The following is a 12,078-nucleotide window of genomic DNA, read 5'->3' on the forward strand; positions in this document are numbered from 1 at the left end:
TGGCCTCATCTAAACCGAGCTAAATCTACACTTTTTTGCATTTATCAGGCCTTTATCTCAGAAACGATTAGGAATTTGGCTGTCTTTAGCAATATTGTGATTTTCGAAAAAATCACACAAGAAAAACTCCATCTAGGGCATCAAAATCTATAAAATATAGCAAATTTTACATAATTGCTGAAATTCTGGTCAGTATCGGCTAAATTATAGTGAGTTGAACAAAGTAACCTTTTGCAAAAATCTTCCAAATAAAGTTCTCAACAAATCTCTAGAACATTCTGAAACTTTAAAATGCCCACTTCATGTTGTTTCAGTGGTATTTTGCATCATATCTTTTACAACTCGTATTTCAACCGCAGTTCACACCAACAGTTTATTCTCGCTTTTCAGATTTCACTACATTATTGACATTTTTATTAAATCGCAGTTGAAAAATGTACTGAAAACAACGACATAGAGGCATTTTACAACAATGTATAAAAATTTTGAAATTTTTGCATATATTTCGAAATTTGAGACAATAAATGTAGTTTTTCGAGTTATTTATTTCTCCAAATATGTTATTCTTGTCCTTATCTACAAATTTGCCTCAAAGGTCAGAAGAAGATTCGCGTTGGTTTCAGAGATATAGCCCCGAATTTCTTTAAAAACTCAATTCTTAACCATGTTTAGATGGGGCCATAATATCCAATCTGGATCTGACACAACAAAACCCAGCTAGGGTTTCTTGTCGTTTGGGTCTGTACTTCCAAAAAATCCTCAGTTCGAATTGTTTGTACAATATCACCTTAAAAATGTTGCACAGTGTAATAATAATTTTTTAGTTGGCATTGAAAAAAGAACAAATTTTATTATGATGAAAAATTTATTAATATGAATTATATTTATCAAAATAACGTCATTATCGCGGTTTAAATTGCAGTCAAAGTGAGAATTTCGAAGAAGAACTAAAAAAATATATATTGAAAGGCATATTTCAATGTATTTAAAACCGCGGAAAAATAATTCAAATAATAAAATGGAATAGATTGGCAATTGCAAGAGGAATTTATTTAATATATAATATATAATATATAATATATAATAAAGCGATCAAAAAACACAAAAAGTCAGAAATAAATATTTTATTTTTCTCACTCACTCACTTCATATAGACTTGGCCGTGTTTGCCCGTGATTTTGCCAACTAGAACACAATACTGAAAGCCTTCAGCATTGGTATTACTAGGTTTCAAACCCCGATTTTCCCCTTTTTTTTGATATTTATGAGATTTTATTAGGTTACATCTCGATATAAAATCTTAAATTTGTGGAAGTTTGGTTTGAGGAAATAAATAATAAATTTACAAAATATTGTTGTTCACAAATTCATTGCAAGTAAAATAAGTAATGGCGACAAATTGTTCGGTATAATTGTGGTTTTTTTATAAACGGGGCGGCAGTAGTAAGCTTTATTTTATCTCCCTATTACATATTAATCATTGATACTTTTTAAGGTAGTACTATACTCGTCTTTATTAACGTATATTCAAGCAATATACAAAACTGTATGTTTTGGCCTACTGCCAACACCTTTCACTGGCACTACCGATATCCGAACCGATTCGAGATTCCACACGAGACCTGTACGCACAGCACCACTGATGATATTCACAGACGCGGGGTCTAGACAGTCCACTTGAGACAGATGCACAATCCGATCATATGACTGAAACAATGGGACCGAGCGTAGGTTAAAGAACAAATTCACTTGGAAACCGAACGGAATACTAGCCTTGCGGGGACAGTAACCTAAATGGGGGTGTCTGACGTCTATTTGCCAATAAAAAGAACACCGTGATTTTCGCTTTATTCGGTACGATATTTATTTTATTTCATTCCTTTTTTTTCATTTAGGTTTAAGTAAGGATTAAGATTATTTGATTTAATTCTATGCTGTAACCACGCAAGCTAATATATTTTTTTTGTGTTTCACTGCTAATTGGATGGTTTACAATGTTTGATTTTTGGTTTTTTTTTCTTTTGTTTGACTGTCTTCTAACAAAACCACTTCAAAACTAAAACTAAAACGATTTACTTCAACTCTCCATTTAATTCGAGAACAAAAAAAGGAAAAAATGCATACTGGAGAGAGAGAATGAAAGTACACAGATGATGTCAGTGCTGGTACCGCCAACCGTTCCCGTACGCAGGGATGGAACTATACCGGGTTCATACCGACTCCTCTGCATACGTGAACACTGTACTAACAATTCGTTGGAAAATCTACTCGCGGGGATAAAATTTTTGTTACTTACTACCGTGATCGTTTTCAACAGTTTGTTGTGTATAAGAAAACTTATGAAAATTGAATTGGAAAAAATAGCTTTGTTCGTTATATACGTAGTTGCTTATAGCCGTTGTTCGTTATATCCGAATTTATCTGTAAAAACTTTTGTTTTATCTCACTTTTACACATAGATATGATTGAGGATGCACGTGGTTTTGTATTTTTAAGGGATTGCAAAAATAGTTTATGGTAGGTAAATTTTACATTTATTTTCATGTTAGACCTCGAATATTGTTGGAGATGGATTGATATTATCTATTTTCGTCCAAAATTCGGGAATAAATTGTAATAGTTAATCATATCTGCCAAATTTTTCTTAAGTATTTCAAATATTCCTCCGACTTTTTATTCACGCAAAATTTTTAATAAAATTATCTTTATTTTTATACATTTCTATAGCAGAGGCATTCCTAAAGATGAAAAGAAATTGGCGGTATTTTGCTTTAAAAATTCTTAAAAACTTTAAATATGCAGTACTTATAACATAGCCGACCAAGAAGAGCGAGCGCTTAAATTGTTTATGTGTGGGTAAAATTACACTGACAGAACAGGGTGATGATTTTCACATTGAGTGTGAAATGAAAAATATATTGTGTTATATGACTTAAATTAAAAATAATATAAATAACTTCATAATTTGAAAAGTATTTTTCTTCATATGTTAATTTTTTTGAGAGAAAAAAAATTGTATATAGAAATGATTTTTTAAGACTTTCTAAGCATACATACATTTTTTATCGATGCATTGCAGACGAGGCATTCTGCGTCACTAAAAATATTAATACAACACAAAAAATCATTTTCAAATTCTTCCCTCCACATATTTGCTCTACAACTGCAAAATCTTTTCAGTGTACCCAAAAAAAAAAAAAAAAAAAAAAAAAAATAAAGCGGCATCAACCTGCTTGCATGACATTCAGTACAAGACTGAAGTAAAAAAATCAAAACATTTGCTCTCTTACTTTGCGTTCGGGTCGCGTGTGTGTGATTTGCCGAAAAACTTCGTAACCATATCAATACCAACGAACGGGTTTGCCTTATAGCAGGCATGACCAAAAAGAGAACGGAGAAGATGTGAATGTATTCAAAATATTGACAACTTATAACAGTATGTAAGTAAGTTTGTATTCACGCAAGCTGTAAAACAATAACAAATCAAAACATGTGTTCTCTTTTGTACGCTCTTTCTGTGCATTCGGGTCGTGTGCGTGTAAATTGCCGAAAATCATCGCCACCGCCGTGCCAAATGTGATCATGCTTGCCTTATAGGTGTACGAATACGAACTTTGCTACCCATACAGGCACCATCGAAATACGACGAAATAAATTAAAAATTAGTTTTGTTATTCCTAAATCTTTCTTCGTTATATAGTTAATCATACCTATCACATTTTCCTTAAGTATTTCAAATATTCCTCCGACTTTTTATTCATGCAAAATTTTTAATACAATTATCATTATTTTTACATATTTTTATAGCAGAGGCATTCCAAATGAAGAAAAGAACACAAATTGACAGTATTTTGCTTCAAAAATCCTTAAAAACTCCAAATACACATAGCCCAGAAAGTCTGCGTTCACCTTACTACTTTTCAAAAACGATGCTAAAACTTTAATAAATAGGTAAATGAGATCAGTTTTTCTTTCATAAATATGTTATTGGCACTCTTTACTACCAGAATAAAAAGAAAAATTCCTGAAAATGTATTATTATTACGAAGATAACGGTAAAAAAGTGTTACAACCGCTAAATTAGAGCCCTAAAAAGTCTGCGTTCACTTTGTATGTTGCAATAATACCGTTTTTTTTTTTTTGAATTTTTTGGCAGTTTTCTTCCATTTTTAATCAATATTGTCACAACTGGTCATTCTGTGAGGTCGTTTACACACTTAACTTAAAAAAGTAAAATATTTCAAGAATGGAAAACAAGGACAAAGAAATTGGCATCAATAAAAGGAAAATTCTAGGTAAATAATGGAAAAAGCTATCGAAATATTGGCGAAACTGTAGGTAGAACATATTAATCTATACATAGAGTGATAATTAACTATAAAAAAAATCGGAATATTGAAGTCAATGCCCAGATCTGGACGGTCAAAAATATTATCAGAACGGGAGGAGCGTAACATACCTAATAAAGTTAAAACAAACAGTCCGATAATTACTTCAAAAATTGTTGAAAATGTGAAAATGGCATCCAAAAAAAGTATTTGTGCACAAACCGCCAGAAAAATACTGCATAAAGCTGGATATCATGGTATAGTCGCACGGCAAAAGCCGTACATATCACTAGTGAACATTCAGAAGCATATTGAATTTGCTAATGAATACATAAACAAGCCTCGAAGTATTCCGGAATCAAGTCATATTTTCGGCCGAAAGCATGTTCTATATGTTTGCAATGAAAGGACTTCAAACTGTTTGGAGAAAGCGCGAACAGCGCTTGAAAAAACAAAATCATGTTTAACACTGTAAAAACTGGCGAGGGTGCTGTTTTGGTTTGGGGTGTGTAGCAGATATGGAGTGGGCCAACTTGTATTTATTGAATCGACAATGGACAAGTATGGTTACCTAAACATAATGAAGCGCAATTTGAACCAAAATGCAGAAGAACTACGAAATTTTGGTTGCAACAACATAACGTTTCAAAGCAAACTGCTGAGACTGTAAGGTTTTGGCTCCTATATAATGCCCAGATCTGGGTTTTGACGTAAAAATGTTTATAGTTAATTATTACTCTATGTATGGACTAATATGTTCTACCTACAGTTTCGCCAATATTTCGATAGCTTTTTCCATAATTTATCTAGAATTTTCCTTTTATCGATGCCAACTTCTTTGCCCTTGTTTTCCATTCTTGAAATAACTTACTTTTTTAAGTTAAGTATGCAAGCGACCTCACAGAACAACCAGTTGTGACAATATTGATTAAAAATGGGAGAAAACTTCAAAAAAATTCAAAAAAACTAACGGTATTATTGCAACATACAAAGTGAACGCAGACTTTTTGGGGCTTTAATTTAGCAGTTGTAACACTTTTCTACCGTTATCTTCGCAATAATAATATATTTTCTGTAATTTTTCTTTTTATTCTGGTACTAAAGAGTGCCAATAACATATTTATGAAAGAAAAACTGATCTCATTTACCTATTTATTAAAGTTTTAGCATCATTTTTGAAAAGTAGTAAGGTGAACGCAGACTTTCTGGGCTATGTGTATATAGTGCTTATAGGTGTACGAATAAGAACTCTGCCAACCACACAGGCGCCGTCTATACCTAAACGACGGAATATATTAAAAATTATTTTTGTTTTTCTTAAATCTTTCTTCGTTTTAGTAATTCCCATCAATTGTTTCATTAACAATTTTATTAAACTTTTAGGGGTGTATGAATATGATATCACAAATACCGTTAAGAGACAACTACTGAAGAATAGAAATAATCTGATAAAATAATTAGAAATGTCAAAATTATTAATATTATGAAATATGTTGGGGTGGGGCGCCTACGTCAGGACAGGGGTGGGATGTATTAAAGTGAGAAATCTTTCGGGTGTAACTGAAATTGTGTATGCCATTGATACACCGCACTATAATGTGAAGATAAAATCAAATATTATGCTAATCGTATCCTATTTTAGTAATAATATTGTTTTGTACCTAAATTCCTACAGCCTACTACAATTATCTTTTAGAATCTGTTTCTTTTTGTAAATTTTATAATCATTTCTTTTTATCCTTTATGGAGGGTATAATTAATATTCATCGGAGACCCTATAAAGTATATATATCCCTGATCAGGGTAAAATTCTCAGTCGATATAACCATGTCCGTCTGTCCGTCCGTTTGTTGAAATCAAGATACAGCTCGCATTTTTTAAGATAGAGCTTTGTCATTTGGTATAGAAATAAGTTATATTACTCCTAGGATCTTTCTTATTGCAAATGGGCTATATAGATTCACGTTTTGATATAGCCCCCATAGAACGGTACCACCCGATTTTCGGTAATTTGAAGCTTATAAACGCCGTTAGACTATACACTTATAACAAGTTTAAGTGCATTATCTCGATTCATTTGACGTATATTGCATGGAAATGACAACTTATATCGACTATAAATGTACTATTAGCCTTATTATCACACCGAAATGGCTGAAATTTGGTAGTTAGTCTTCGTTGGGGGTATAAAACTTTCCACCAGAAATTTCTCGGAATAAGTGCACGCCTTCGTATACCCCCATAAAATAGTACCTTCCGATTTTCGGTATTTTGAAAGTTTAAGTCTCATTATCACACCGAAATCTGACTGAAATTTGGTACTTATTCATCGTTGGGGGTATAAAAATTTTCGCCAGAATTTTGTCGGCACACGCCTTCATATAGCCCCCATAGAACGATAACTTCCGATTTGCGGTATTTTGAAGGTTGTGGCCTCAATATTCCAACGAAATGGTTGAAATTTGGTATTTAGTCTTCGTTGGGGGTTCAAAACTTTCTACCTAAAATTTGAAGCTATAAATTTAGGCCTTCATATTGCCCCCATAGAACTTTACCTCCCGTATAGTCCACGCCTTCATATAGCGCTAATACAACGGTACCTCTCGAATTTCTGTATTTTGAAAGTTAGCCACATTGTTTTACCAAAATTTATGGAATTTGGTATTTCGCCTTCTTTATAAACGAAAGGAAACCTATTGTTCAGTTTTACTTCAATACAACTCGTGGCGGAGGATATAACAAGTTCAGCCAGGTCGCTCTCACTTGTTTTATTATTCAATAGAAAACATATCCCTTTGTATATAATGTTCATTTTTAAGGAAGAAGTACGGTAAAGGACGAAGGATTTTAGAGTCCTTTGACGTATGCACCCATTGATCGGGAGGCTTCGCCACATTTCAGACATTTTGTAAATTTTCAAAATAATATTTTGAACACAAAATTATAATTATTTATTGATTAAAACCTCTAGTCAAGATATGGTAGTTTTTCCCAAAAATAAAATTTAAAAACAAATAATTGTAAATATATAATTGTTAATATTTACTTTGATATTTGACAAAAAATTTATTAAATAAAAATTATAAAATTGAGTAACCAGTTTGTTAATATGAAATATATTTTATCGATTGAAAAAAAAAATACAATTTAACAAAATTCTTAGCTAATATGATAATTGTTTTTATAATCTCTACTGAAAACTACAATTGACAATATGAACATTACTTTTATCGGCAAAAATCAATTAAAAATTAATCACATTTTTTTATCAAAGCGTTACAATTTTTTTCTGAGTGGTAATGTAGTTATTTAAAAACAAACCAGCACAATAAATGAACCCATTTATGTACATATATATTAGACTGTAGTTCCGTTATCTTTTTTCCCACGTTATGGTCAGTTTCACCCAGAAAATATTATCCGATCATTATCCAAAATCTTCCTTAACCAGCAACACTCTTACATTGAGCAAAATTTTTTATCATTGTATTTACTGTGGTATCCCTGTATATATTAGGCTGTAACTCTGTTATCTGACCACCTACATCAACATAATTGATACTAATGGAAAGGTAAACAGTTCGTCTTTTCCAAATACAACTCAAATGTGCGAAATATTTCTTCCATGAAAAACGATATAATCATTATTATATAAAAAATTTTACCAGTTTTCACACAAAAGTTTTTATTCAATTAATCCTTTAAATGTTATCTTCTCATTACGTTAAATTGCAAGCTTCTTCTCTGTCATAAACTCAGTCCATATTTAAAATTTCGCGCTGATCGAACTATTATTGCGAGCGGATAAAAATTTTGTTTTTGGCCCATTTCACCTCCTGTCCATCATACCACTTTTTTAAAAAGTCTTTGATTTCACCCAGAAATCCCCATACATATTTTTAAAAATTCATAAAATTTTTTGTCATATTTGAATATATAACATACATATATAAAATATGTTAAAAAAATCCGCTATCTAATTATAAAATACAACAATTTATATTGGACAATTTGTCCCAATTTTTAGTATAACATAATAAAGTCTGGCAACATCACTTGCAACATAATCTATTGAATTATACCGCAAATTTGTGTTCCAGTCACAACCAAACAAATATTCCAATCAGTATTTCCCGGCCCGGCAAAAATACTACAACAACGCCAATAGAACACAAACATGTTCGACCCACTGGAAAAAAACGAACAAATGTATGGTGCTTTAATGTTGTGTGTTGTTGGTTGTAATGTTTCTGTTGTTGCTGCAATGCAACAAAATAAAATAACCGAAAAATAAGAACGAACAACATAAATCCAAGGGAATTCAAAGTTCGCAAAATATAAACAAAATACACAATTGTCGGAATTTTTCACAAAACAACACTACAGAGTAAATTGCATTTCGTTAGAAAGTTCGTGGTGACACCGAGGATGCAATGGTGGCAATTTAAATTTATGCAATTTATTTTTCTTTGAAACCTAGAAGTAAAACCAAAGCAAGGTCTTCTTCAATTAAAACAATACCAACAATGCTATTGGAAGAAGACCTGGTGGTTTTCTAAGGAACAGGATATCTATTGGCTTTGTCTTCTATTGGTGACAAGGATGATCTTCTATGGGAAGACACCCATCTTGGCGTGCATTAGAGACAAATGCAGGAGGTAGAGCCATTTTCATACTGACAACCCCAACTTTCAAATATTTTCTTCGGATGTCCCTACTAGGCCCAAGGGTCTATCCAGAGGTAGCTTGGCCCCTGCCTATGCTTATTAGTCTGAACACAGATCCATACAATTTGTACTTGACATGGACGGTTTATAATCGAGGGAAGTTAGGACCTTTGTAAATCTTGAAAAAAAAACATTAACCGTTATAGGGAAAATAATTAGGGAGGGCTCTGAAGCATTAGCGTTCCTGTGGACTGGAATGTTTCTATATGGGAGATGAACACCACATTCACTGGTCTGGAATCAGTCTTCAGAACTGCAACAACCCTAGGAATCTTCTCTCCTAGGATTTTGGGCTTCATTACCGAACGTAGAAGAATTTGAAGAACGTTAGGAAGGACACAATATCCTTCCCGAGCCCCTAACTTAAGATCCTTCCAGACTCTTTACCCTACACTGGTCTGGAATCAGTCTTCAGAACTGCAACAACCCTAGGAAACCTCACTCCTAGAATTTTGTGCTACATTCCCGAACGTAGAAGAATTTGCAGTACGTTAAGGTGGACCAACGATCCTTTGAGAGTCCCCACCCGAAAAGTAGATATGCAGAATCTTGACCACATAATATAAAATGTATTTCGCATATTTGAGGTATAAAACCTTACTCGATCCTGTAGGAGTTTGGGCCCATCAGAACCTCCCTGCGAGAGTTATCTTGCCCATTTGCCATTTTAGTTGGTGACGTAAGGATTTCTTTGAGATTTTGGACCATTATCGCAGGAAGTATGCACTTGCGCCCAAAAAGAATGTGCCGTCTTAAAGACTGCGACAAGGACAACTCATAAACTTAAATTTTTCCCAATTTTGTGTTTGGGAGGTACCCGAAGAGTTGGACCGATATAGTCCATATTTGAACCCGATCTATATATGTATGGAAGAAATAATACAAGAGTTATCGTTCACACCATTTTTCAGAAAAATGTCGAACTTTTATATTTTTAAACAAGTGAGCAAAGGCTATAGTCGGGACGGGGCCGACCATGTGATACCCTACACCACTACCCTTTTGCATAAGCTTTTCACTGGTAAACATTTCTTTTATGGAATGTAATCCGACTACCACCAAACATCATATGCCTCTTTCTCTTTGGGAACCCCATAAGCAACCAAAATTTCGATCAAAATTACGACCTGTAACGTGATTACAGTATCTCCCTTGTTTGACCACCTTCACCAACTTACTTTACACCAATGTAAAGGTAATATTTTCTTCTTCCATCGACAGGCTTTGCCGTTGGATTACCCCTACTAGAAGCCGATATATTCACAAAGAATTAAAGCTTGTCTCCACATGAATTTTTCCCAATTCCGACTCCTAAATATTATCTGACTATCACCAAAAGCAATAGGTTTCTCCATCTGTGGGGCCCCATCTAGCCCCAAAATTTCGTGACTATCCGATCAAAATTCCAACATATAGCGTGATTACAAAAAATGGAAAGATTGGATATATTACTGCCTTTTGCGATATCTCGGTTGTTTGCCCACTTACGCCAACATACTTTGCATCAATATAAAGGAGATCTTTTCTTATTTCATTGGCGGGTTTTCCTTTTGGAATATGTACTCCTACCAGAAGCGGAGATATTCGCAAACGAAAAAAAAAACGTTGACGTTTCTCCACATAAGCTGTTTGCTCATTCCGAGTCCAGAATATTATCCGACTACCACCAAACTTAATAGACTTCTTCCTCTGAGGGGCCCGCATCACCGACTACCACCAAACTTAATAGACTTCTTCCTCTGAGGGGCCCGCATCAACTCCCAAAAAACCTGAGGATCCGATCAAAATTGCGACCTGTAGGGTGATTACAAAAAAATCGGCAAATAGGATGCATTACCGACTATTGCGATATCTCTGTTGTTTGACCACCTACGACAACCTAATTTACATCGCTGCAAAGGTGATATTTTCCCGTACAAAAGCGGTGATATTCGCTTTGAAATAAAATGTTAATTTTTGCTCCAAATAAGTTTTTGCCTATTCCGACCCCTGAATATTATCCGACCATCACCAAAATCAATAGGCTTCTTCCCCTCCGGGACCTTCATCAACACCCAAAACATGGTGACGATCGGACTTAAATTGCGACCTGTAGCGTGATTACAAAAAAATTGAAAAATGGGATGTATTACCGACTATTGCGATATCTCCGTTATTTGTCCACGTACGCCAGCCTACTTTGCATCATTGTAAAGGTGGGATTTTCTACTTTCATAGTCAGACTTTGCTTTTGGAAAGTCGCCAACCTATGCTGTGATATTCGTCATTATATCTTAAATCGGAAAAATGAAAAGTTGTGTTCTATTAGCGGCTATTGCGATATCTTCGTTGTTTGACCACCTACGACAAGCTACGTTACATCGTTGCAAAGGCGATATTTTCTTCTTTCATTAGCAGGTTTTGCTTTTGATATACCCCTTATAGAAGCTGCGATTTTTGCTTTGGAAAAAAACGTTGATTTTTTCTCCAAATAAGTTTTTTGCCTATTCTGACCCTTAAATAGTATCCGACCATCACCAAAATCAATAGGCTTCTTCCCCTCCGGGACCCTCATCAACACCCAAAATTTTGTGACTATCCGATCAAAATTGCGGCCTGTAGCGTGATTACAAGGTTTAGATGGACAGACGGACAGACGGACAGACAGACGGACGGACGGACACACATAGCCCAATCGACTCAGCTCGTCGAGACAATCATTTTGGTATATATAAGTATGGGTCTACAACCATTATTTCGATGCATTACAAACTTTTTGGGCAAAACCAACTTATAATACCCTCCCCACATAGTGGTGTAGGGTATAAAAATCCTCGCCAGTGGATAGTCGTTAAAAAAAATATTCTTAAAAAATGCATGCCTTGGATAGTCGTTAAAAAAAAAATATTCTTAAAAAATGCATGCCTTGGATAGTCTTTAGAAAAAAATATTCTTAAAAAATGCACACCTTGGATAGTCTTTAGAAAAAAATATTCTTAAAAAATGCATGCCTTGGATAGTCTTTAGAAAAAAATATTCTTAAA

The sequence above is a fragment of the Musca autumnalis genome, unplaced genomic scaffold, assembly GCF_047663935.1.
Source record: "Musca autumnalis isolate F117 unplaced genomic scaffold, ASM4766393v1 scaffold_2, whole genome shotgun sequence".
In the NCBI taxonomy this organism is placed as follows: domain Eukaryota; kingdom Metazoa; phylum Arthropoda; class Insecta; order Diptera; family Muscidae; genus Musca; species Musca autumnalis.